The sequence below is a fragment of the Colobus angolensis genome, unplaced genomic scaffold (assembly GCF_000951035.1).
Source record: "Colobus angolensis palliatus isolate OR3802 unplaced genomic scaffold, Cang.pa_1.0 Scaffold82, whole genome shotgun sequence".
Lineage (NCBI taxonomy): Eukaryota > Metazoa > Chordata > Mammalia > Primates > Cercopithecidae > Colobus > Colobus angolensis.
The window spans coordinates 7,009,401-7,020,851 of NW_012122043.1; the positions used below are offsets into that span (position 1 = coordinate 7,009,401).

At 43.7% G+C, this 11,451-nt stretch overlaps 1 pseudogene; it reads left to right on the top strand.

Moving 5' to 3' along the window:
• Positions 1-5,850: 5,850 nt before the first annotated feature.
• Positions 5,851-6,330, top strand: LOC105502925 (annotated as a pseudogene).
• Positions 6,331-11,451: the final 5,121 nt, after the last annotated feature.

An 11,451-nucleotide genomic window follows, 5' to 3' on the forward strand; every position in this document is an offset into this window, starting at 1 on the left:
ATCACCTGAGGTCAGGAGTTCAAGACTAGCCTGGCCAACATGGTGAAACCTCATCTCTGCTAAGAATACAAAAATTAGCCGGTCATGGTGGCACGCGCCTGTAATCCCAGCTACTCAGGAGGCTGAGGCAGGAGAATTGCTTGAACCCAGGAGGCAGAGGTTGTGGTGAGCCAAGATCGTGCCATTGCACTCCAGCCTGGGCAACAAGAGAGAAACTCTGTCTCAAAAAAAGCAAACTATCTCAAGGACAAAAAACCAAACACCGCATGTTCTCACTCATAGGTGGGAATTGAACAGTGAGAACACTTGGACACGGGAGGGGGAACATCACACACCAGGCCCTGTTGTGGGGTAGGGGGAGGGGGAGGGATAGCATTAGGAGATATACCTAATTTAAATGTCGAGTTAATGGGTGCAGCACACCAACATGGCACATGTATACGTATGTAACAAACCTGCACATTGTGCACATGTACCCTAGAACTTAAAGCACAATAAAATAAAAATTAAAAAAAAACAAGAGAAACACATTCTGAGGACCTACCCCAGACTCCCTGAATCAGAAACTGAGCAGGTGGTGCCCAGCCAGTGGCCTGTTAACACACCCTGCAAGCGATCCGCAAACATACCAACCTACTCTGCTTCGAAGATACCTTCTACCTTTCTTCCTTCACAAAAGAGAATCTCCAGTCCAGCAGCTACTTCTGTATCCATACAAACCAAAGAGAAGTCTCTACTGGCAAATATTCACCTTTTCCTTGCAGCCGCGGGTAAGCCCACCCTCAAACACACAGCCAAGGCTTGCATGCCAGGGATCTACCTAACTAGAGAATCAAAGCAGTGGCTTTCATATTTTCAAAAGATGCTCACAACAGTTACCAATACTGATTAAATTGAGATCTGCATTGACAGATAAAAGCCCACAACAGGAATCCTGAGACGTTTGAGGAAAATCAACTGGCTTAAAGCAGCAAGCATAGCAAATGGTTTTCAAGGAAACGTGGTTCGCACAAGAAAGAAAACGACATTTTTGTAAGCCTAATTAATATCTGTAGAACATTTTAAGAATCAGTACTGCATATGAAAGAAGAACAGATTGCTGTGAAAATGATCAATGAGAAGATAGTCAACAGGTTTTGGAAATTAAAAAAGATAAAACAGTAATAAGAATCTAAACAAGAACTTGGCGGACTAACTGATAGTTAAATAGATGCAGCTGAAAACCAAGTGAGTGTTTTAGAACACAGAACATACAGCAAAATTACAAAGGAAACAATGTTTTAATGAATACACTGAAAGAAATTCACAGTTAGGCCGGGCGCAGTGGCTCATGCCTGTAATCCCAGCTACTTGGGAGGCTGAGGCAGGATAATCTCTTGAACCCGGGAGATAGAGGTTGCTATGAACCAAGATCGCACCACTGTACTCTAGCCTGGGCAACAAGAGCAAAACTCCGTCTCAAAAAAAAAAAAAAGAAATTCACAGTTACAGAGAGGAGGAGAACGTTCATATTTAACTTTAGATGTTTCTTGTTGGTTGAATTGTCTACATTAAGCATGGGATATTTTGCAACTTATTTTATTTGTTTTTATTCGTATTGTTTTTGAGATGGGGTCTCCCTCTCCCTCTGTCACTAGGCTGGAGTGCAGTGGCCCAATCACGGCTCACTGCAATCCTCCCATTTCAGCCTCCTGAGTACCTGGGACTACAGGCGCCTGCCACCATTCCTGGCTAATTTAAAAATTATCTATAGCGACAAGGTCCTGGTTAACTTTTTAAGTTATTTGTAGAGACAAGGTCTTGCTGTGTTGCCCAGTCCGGTCTCCAACTCCTGGGCTAAAGTGATCCTTTCACTTCAGCCTCCAGAATTGCTGGGATTACAGGCATGAGCCACCAGTCCCACCCAATTTTTCAATTTTAGGAAAATAAGCATAAATTGGAATCTCAGGATTGCATTTATTAAAACTCTATGTGTGTGTTTGTACATCGTGAGATGTGTGAAGAATGCTCACCAAAATGTTAACAGCTCTTCTCTCTAATTGGTGTGGTTTAATAGTCTGCATCTGTTTCAATAAATGGTTGTTAGTCTTACAGTAAACTTTAAATTGCCCAGTGCTGATGATGATCCAGTTTGCAGATTGAAGGGAACCTGGAGACTGCTCACTTTCACAGCAGTCTGAGTGCTGGCTTTAGAGATGGGAGTTGATTGAGTCAAGGATCTAAATAAAGTGCTCTTTTCCAAGCTGGATGGAGAGGCTTGAGTGCCTTGCAGTTAGACCTCCCTGCTGCTCCCGTCAGATTGCAGGGCCAAAGCCCTCTCCTCTTCCATCCTGGTGGGGGCCATAGTCAAGCTCACTAACTGCTGGTTCCCAAGCCTGGGAGGACACACCCCAGGGCTCTGCTTCATGGTATCCACAGCTTGTGCACAAGCCAGTGCTGTTGTAGTTTGGCTTTTATCGTGATTTTATCTCATCCATAATCTCTTTGCCCTCAGTATCTCTTATAAAGAGTTATCAGTTAGTTGCTGCTGTGTAACAAACCTCCCCAAAAGTTAGCAGCTTAAAGAAACAATTATGCATGATTTCTTATAAGCCTAGAGTTTGCCTGGGCAAGTTCCACTGGACTTGTTGGTACATTTGTAAGCTGGCTGGATGACAGCTGGTCTAGCCTGTTCTCAGCTAGGAAGATTCAGCTCTCTCTGTTCCATACATACATTTAGTCTTTCTCCCTCCAACCACTTAGTCTGAGCTTGTTTTCGTGGTGGAGGCAAGGGTCCAAGCGAGACAGCAGAATTGTACAAAACATCCTGAGGCCTAGGCTCAGAACTCAGTCGCTTCCACTCCACTCTGTTGGCTAAAACAAGCCTAAAGACCAGTTCCATTCAAGGAATGCAGAAATGAACTCCAGCTCTTGAAGGAAAGAGTGCAAAGTCACATGCAAAAGGCATGAGTGGAGGAAAGGGTGAAACATTGGGATCACGTTTGCAATCAATCTACGGAAAGTCAATTATGTAACCCCGCTGGTCACATCGTCTCTGCAAGGGCACATAGAGATAGAACATAAATAGTCACACTATGGGGCCATTTGTGAGCTGCCATTTTGCCACCAAGGCAGCTTTTGGTGCATGCAGAGTTAAATCTGGATGGGTGTCTAGGAGTCTCCAGTCTACCTGATTTGGTGTCCCTCTCTCCTTCTGCCACATTTATCTTCTCTTTCTGTCACATCTATCTTCCCTTTCTCACCCCTTACCCAAGGAACCCTTGCTCAAAAAGTCCATGGAGATTTTAATTGTGCAGAATTGCCCTGGAAGGGCAGCACTTAACCCTTACGCTCCTCCCACAAAATGGGCTTGTCACAGCAGTCAGCTTCTTCCTGCAAAGTATCTACAACACACCCACGTTTTCCCTGGCTGACTGACACCTCTCAGAAGATAGCTTTATTGCTTTATTGCCCTAAATCAGTTTTCCACCAAAGGTGAGGAGAGAAAGGAACCACAGAGGGAAGGGTTGTGGGAAGGGACTTTCCACTAGACTTACTATAAACAAATTTGAGCTCTTTTTATTTGGGGGGTGAAAAGAAAGCAGATGACAGATGAGGGAGCCTCTGTGGAAATGAGGACTATGTCCACAAAGCCCTCCTGGCGAATCCTCCCAGTGTGGAGATTCCAGCGTGTTTATGGGTGGTGGGCTGCAGATGTGCCCTCTTCTCTCTGGAACAGTAAAAGCAAATGCCTCTTTCTCTTCCACCACTGTGTCAGGGAAACAATGGGGTCCTTTAACTCCATTGGTTCTTTTCCAGGCCAAATGATGACATCATTAAGGCATCTGATTTTCTCCTTACATAAAAGAAGATTAATGGCTAAGACCACAAGAGGAACTATTGTTTTGCCAGCTTTGTTCAAATGTGTGGTTAAAATACTTTCTTTCACAAAACACAACATTGCCCCAGAGGTAACAAAAAACCCTTCTGTAGTGATGTGCCTTCCCTTCTTGAGCGAGACCACACACAAGAAACTGAGCCGTGCCCACAGTCAATGATCCTGATTGTCCTGGGTCTCGATTCCTCACCAATAGCCCAGCTGCCAGGAAATTGGAACTGCATGTGAAAAAGCCAAGGTAAAACAAGCCCATCTGCACCATGGTCAGAAAAAAAATTCTGTTTGCCAAATCCTAAGGTCTTCATCCATAAAGAGAGTCAAGGATGCTGAACTGGAAGCCTTGAAAGTCTGAAGGTGGATGGGCGACTTGCACTCTCCTAGGTGGGCTCCGTGCCCTTTCTTATCAGTGATGAATGAAGACACCATCTGAGAAGCAATGGAGAAAGCTCATTTCTGAGATAATGATTCCAATCATTTCATTATGTCACCTGTCATGGGGCCCCTGGCATTTTCCCAGCCATGAGCAGAGCCCCCTCTCCATTCTATGGAGTCCTTGGGTCTTGGAGCTGTCGACAGGAATTTGCCAAGGTCTAGAGGATATTGGGTCTCTGTGGGTGGTTTCCCCACATGGACAGCCAGCTGCGACGGGATGAAGAATCACTTCTTCAGGCTGTCAGATGCTTTGGTCCTTGGACTGCTCCTAATAGTTTTTTTTTTTTCCACAGAGCTAACACAAAATGGGATGCTTCCTCTTTTAACTAGACTTGGCAAGGGTCTTATTGTTCATATAAACAATAGTGAGAAAGGCTATCCATGGCTTTTTGAAATATCCTTTGCCCAAATCATTACAAATATTTCTGTTCTGAAACCCAGTGTATTAAATTGTGTACCAGTGCTGTCTAATGGAAGTTTCCAGGATGATGGAAATATTCCATGCTGTGCTCTCCCACATATATTTGCATGTGGCTAGTGAGTAGCACCTGACCTGTGACAACTGCAACTGAGGAAGTGACTTTAAATTTTTATTTGATTTGATTCAAATGTGCATAGCCATGTGTCCTCTATGTAACTTTTACAGTTATGCATTTGCTTATAAAGTTTAACATGCACTGACACATGACCCAGCAAGCCTATTCCTAGGTATTTATCCAAGAGAAATGAAAGGAAATGAACACACAGGGAATCGTATGCAAAATGTTTGTAGCAGCTTCCTTCAGGATAGCTGGAGATGGGAAACCACACAAATGTCTATCAACTGAGGAGCAGAAAAACAAATAATGGTATAACCATGTAATGGAATATTACCCAAAGGTGAAAAGAAACACACTTCTGACACACCGCAGCACTTTGCTAAGTGAAAGAGTATCTAATTGTGTGATTTCACTTCTCCAGGGGAGGCAAAGCTATAGAGACAGAAAGCAGAGCGGTGGCTGCCTGGGGGCAGAGGGGAAAGGAGGACCGCTAAGAGGCACAGGGGGCTTTTTCCGAGAATGGACACGTTCTATTTCTTGAATATAGAAAGTGGTGGTTGCGTGACTGTATACTGTATACTGTCACAAAACTCATTGAGCTGTACACTTAGAATGGGTGAATTTTGGTGAGCCCTGGGTGTTGCTGTGGAAACAGCTCAACCAGTGCCCTTCAGGACTCTGAACCCCCACATGCCATCATGGAAGCCAGCATATGATGCCCTGTGCCGGCCCCACCTCTACTTCCAGGGAGTTCACCCGGCCACATCAGTAGGACTGTGGCCATTGCCTCTTCCTGCAGTACCAGGCTCTGCCCAGCCTCAAAGTTGACTTAGGTGCTTCTCTTTGCATTGCTGTTGGGTGGGAGCAATCCCTTCCTGGTGGTATAGATGTTGGCCTGCAGAAGAAGATGCCCTTTCTGTAGTTTTCCAAGGCAGGAAGTCATTATGCAACTTATGCATTTTCATCAGATTTCCTCCGATATCCTCTGAAGTGTGTGTGGGAATGAGGTGCACTGCCAGGAAGTGTGGGATCTGATTCTAGCCTCCAGCTAGTGTCTTCATCTACGAGAATGAGATCAAGGGGAGAATTCGCTCACACATTCTGCCAGTTCAAAAGTTTTCAAAGCTTTCAGGTTGCACCCAAGTGGCTGAACAGTTAAAGAATAACCCACGACATGAGAGTTACCCATAACAAGGATTCTTGAGGCATCTAGAGAAGCTTTCCAGTTTTTTATGAGGTTACTTGTCGGGGCAGAGTTTGGCAGAAACGATGGGATAAATTCGACCGGAAACAACCATTGATCCTGAAAAAGACCTGAACTTACCGGATAACAAGGAGCTTGCCAAAAGGAAGAGCATCATGGATGAACTTTTTGAGAAAAATCAGAAGAAGAATAATCCAAATTTTGTTTATAACATTGAAGTCAAAATCCCACAGGATGAACATCTGCAGTCCTGTGGCTGGGACACAGTCAGCTCATGAGTTCTGATACAAAACACCCAGAAGATTTATTGGGCTAGCAGAATATTCATGTTTATATAAATAACACATTGGTTCTAGAAAAATCTTTAGAGAACACTAAAATGTATATGTTGAGTCATAAGGGGATTGACTATGTTGCTTTTCAAAACCAGGACATTTAGAGCATCTACTATGTAGGTGCAGGAGGAAAATAGGAAAAATGGAATACATTTTTTTTTTTTACTTTTTTGAGACAGGGTTTTTCCCTGTTGCCCAGGTTAGAATGCAGTGGCGAGATCTCAGCTCACTGCAGCCCCCACTTCCTGGGCCCAAGCAATCCTCCCACCTCAGCCCCCTAAGTAGCTGGGTCTACAGGCGTACACCACCATACCCGGCTAATTTTGTTGTTGTTGTTGTTGTTTGATTTTTATAGAGATAGGGTTTTGCCTTGTTACCCAGGCTTGTCTCAAACTTCTGGACTCAAGCTATTTGTCCACCTCGGCCTCCCAAAGTGCTAGAATTAAAGACATGAGCCACTGCACCTGCCTTTAAGTAGCCTATCATCTAATTGGAAGATATCAAAACTTGTGAAAAGCTAATCAGCAGTATTGGGCAATCACAAGATTAGAGACAGATACTTGATAATGGCTAAAGAAGGTCAGAGCCTAGATGTCTGTGGAGTAGAAAAGCAAGGGAAGACTTTGTCCTTTAATGAAGGACTTTGCTGGCCCTTGAAATGGTAGTATTTGGGTAGAAGCTTGTGTAGGATTCTAGAGAACAGCAACTGAAAAGAAGGGGAGGGGAGATAGTAAAGAGATAAGAGGTATATATATATATCTTATATATATCTCTCATATATATATATACACACACACACATATATATACATAACAGTAAGTAAATTATAGTTTGACAAGATTGGGGTGTGAGGGTGATCTGGTTTGACTGTGTCCCCACCCAATCTCATTTTGAATTGTAGTTCCCATAATTCTCACATGTTATGGGAGGGACCCGGTGGGAGGTGATTAAATCATGGGGGTGTTTACCCTTATGCTATTCTCATGATAGCGAGTGAGTTCTCACAAGATTTGATGGTTTTATAAGGGGCTTTTTCCACCTTTGCTCGGCACTTCTCCTTGCTGCTGCCATGTGAAGAAGGACATGTTTTCTTCCCCTTCTGCCATGACTGTAAGTTTCCTGAGGCCTCCCCACCCATGTGGAACTGTGAGTCAACTAAACCTCTTTCCTTTATAAATTACACAGTCTCAGGTATGTCTTCACAGCAGCGTGAGAATGGGCTAACACAGGGGCCATATTTGGTTACCAGGGAATTACATTTTTGTGTATTTAACTCTGGAGGAGCCTCTGCAAAATGCCCTGCAGCTGCAAGTAGCTGCTACTTGATGGACAGAAGGGGAATTCCGCCCCTTGGGTATCAGGAAATATACACTGAAGACATTCTGAAGCCCTGAACCTCCTCCCATAAATAACATGTTTGTTTATAAAATGGGAAATCCTCCTACCGTAAATGAACAATAGGTACTGCCAGTTTAGGCCTACTCATGACTTTGGATCTACAAGAGAAGATCTTTGTTTAGCAAGGTTATCTGTGATTTCATACATCTATTCTTACTATAATATTGTTTAATTGCTAGAAATTCTATGTTTTCTATAAGCAAATTAATATTCATTGAATACAACTGTAAAAATAATTTTTAAAATTGGTGAATTTTATTCTATGTAAATTATACTTCCATAACCGAGCTTTTTTTCTATATAGCTTTTAAAATAAAAATTAGGAAATTCATGTCCTTCAGCCTTCATTCTTTACATCTCTCTTTACCTACATAGATGACCACAGAAAACACTAAAAGCCAAGTTGTAGGTAGCATCAGCCAGCCAGTCAGTGAAATTAAACTCTCCTAGATCAGTCAGGTCCATGATTTGAAAAAAAACAAATGGTTTTCCAAGAAACAACGTGTCTCCTTGGAGCTGTAGTTCCATCCATTACAACGAAGTCAAGCCGAGGCCAGACAAGATCATCTCATGAGCCACCTTTGCCCTCTCTGAATGGAATGCTTCAGGCTCAGTGTAGATGCAACACCAGGGGCAGAGACAAGTGCCCTGGGGGAACGACATCACTCCCAGGCTGGACCAGGAAGCAGGGATGGAGCCAGCCAGCCTATGCCCAGATCACCCCTGAGCACAGCCACGTAGAGTTTAATCTGCTGTGCTTTGAATGCTCACAGCGTCTAGCATCGTGAAGTCAGAAAGGGATCAATTTTCATTAATATGAAGAACCTCACTTTGAGGGATGAGACTGAGCCCATTAGACTCCTGGAGAGGCACATTCTTAGTGAAGAGTGCAACAAAAGCATTGGATATTAGCCGTAAAGATTGCAGGAGACCCAAACACTTCCAGGAGCAGAGAGGGGCTCTCTACCAGCCCCAATTCAGAACCTCAGGATCATTACTTACCACATGAAGCAGCCCTTACTCCTAGTCACCAGCTGTTAGCATCCAAAAGTGGAATGAGAGTTCCTCATATCCGGAATGACTCCCAATCTGGAGATCTCCCCTGCCAGGAAGACTGTCCTTATGAAAGCCACCCTCCAGGTGCAAGCTTCAGAAATGGTGGCTGCTGAATGCACAGAGGGCAGGTGAGGGAAGCTGCCTGTGAAAGACAAAGCACTGCACACACACATTCTCCCCATTTCCTCCTGAGACCCCACTAAAATACAGCAAAGGTTTTCACCTGTGTCATTTGTTTTATTCTTTAGTCATACATTTCCAAGGACAAATAGAAGACAAGATGATAGCAAAAAAGATTTGCAAGCCAACGAGTGGCAGGACCAATTGCAACTGAACTATCCCAAAAAAGAACAGGGAATCCTAACTTAGCAGCTGAATTTGAACCCTAGAGAGCCAGGAAGCTCAGGGGTTGGTGGCATCCAGCACTCTGGAAGAGGGTGAGGGTGGGCTAAACACTGGAGGAACAGTTGAAAGTAGATTAAAAGTACAGAGACTCCCAGATCTCCTTACCCTGCCCATCAACCAGATGACCTCACCTCCATCCTGGCAGAGACTGGAGGAACCCCCGGAGGGGAAAACAGACAGGCTCTGGTGTGGGGGAAACAGCACCTCTGGGCCAGAAACACTGTTCTGAAGGCACCCAGGGGAAAAAAAAGACATCCAAACTGCTTCTGCCAGGGGGCTCCCAGAACCTCAGCCTTTGAGCTTCTAAGAATGAATTTACTGGAGTCTAGGAATCTGAAGCAACATAAGAAAGCAATTCCCCAAATTAAACAGTTCATACAGATCACCTAGAGCAAATGCACCTCTTTTTTTTGTTTGTTTTTGTTTTTGTTTTTGAGATGGAGTCTTACTCTTGTCACCCAGGCTGGAGTGCAGTGGTGTGATCTGGGCTCACTGCAATCTCCACCTCCTGGGTTCAAGCAATTGTCCTGCCTCAGCCTCCCGAGTAGCTGGGATTACAGGTGCCTGCCACCATGCCTGGCTAATTTTTATAGTTTTAGTAGAAACGGCGCTTCACCATGTTGGCCAGGCTGGCCTCGAACTCCTGACATCAAGTGATCCACCCACCTCAGCCTCCCAAATTGCCAGGATTACAGGCGTTAGCAAGCGCACTTTTATCAAGACCGATCTTCCCACATGGAGCTGCCCACCGGCTTTTTAGAATGTACAAGGAGACAAAAACTTAAAACACAAAAAACAAAAAGCTATCAAAATCCCAGCAAGGACTAAAGAGCAAAAATATAATGCTTTTTAAAAGTAATGTAAGGGAATAACAAGGCTTCTGAAATTTAAAAGAAGAAGAAGAAAAAGAAAATGATAGATATGTAACACTTGATAAACATTTTGAAACTAAAGTTTAAGCGATTTTCCAGATCAAAGAAGAAAGGAAAGAGATGGAAGTCAGGAGAGAAAAGAGAATTCTAAAACCATTTCAGGACTAACATCCAAATAATGGGAGTTCCAGAAAAGAGGTTGGTGAATGTGGTAAATGGGTATGAAAATGCAGTTAGAGAGAAGCAATAAGTTCCAGCACTCCATAGTACAGGAGGGTGACGATAGTTAACAATATCTTATTATATGTTTCAAAGTAGCTAGAAAAGAGGATCTGAAAAGCTCCCAGCACAAAGAAAGGATAAATGTTTGAGGCAATGGATATTCCAGCTAACTTGATTTGATTATTACACATTGTAGGCATGTATCAAAATATCACATGTACCCCATACATATGTGTAATTATTATGTGTCAATTAAAAAAAAACAAGAATAAAGAAACAAAAGAAGAAGATAAGACAAAGGAAGGCAAGAGGGAAGTCCAGAACTGAAGTACGTGGGTTCCCACAGGGCAGGGACCAGCCAGCGCACAGCACAGCAGATGCAAATAGTCTTCCAAGGACGCTTTGCCTTGAAATTTCCCAACACTGTGGACAAAAATAACACCTTCCAGCTTTCAGAAAGGGTGGGGATAGCTTCGGACAAAGGATCTAGAATGCATTTTGGACTTGGTAAGAGCTGGGACAATAGAACAGTGTCTTCGAGACTCTGAGGAAAGGTGATTTCCAGCCCAGAATTCTATAGTCCTCAGTCTGAAGAGAGAGAAACACATTTCCAATTGCCTCTGAACACCAATGAAGATGTGCTCCACTGAATTGAGGGAATAAAGCAGGCAAGAGAGGGCACAGAATCCACGAGTGGGGAGGGTGGTCCCACAAGGCAGTGAGACCCAGCAAATCCTCCAGGGTCCTGGGAGGCCAACCCTGCAAGGTCCAGACCTTCCTGCAAGGCTGAGAGGCTTCCATAGCACCCCAGAAAGAGACTTAAGTGTAGAGAGCACTAGGTGGGACATCTGGGGATAAATCACTGTTAATTACATTGGAAACTAGGCAAATAAAAACCAAGACCATCATTAACTCCTAGAAAATCAGGAGGATGTAGAAAGCTTGTATACTCCAGGCTTCACTGATATATTAATCAGGGTTCTCCAGGGAAACCAAACCTGTGGGACATGTTAGCCACACACACACACACACACACACACACACATACATACACATACATAGGTATGCATGTATGCATAACATAAAAAGATTTATTTCAAGGAATGGGCTG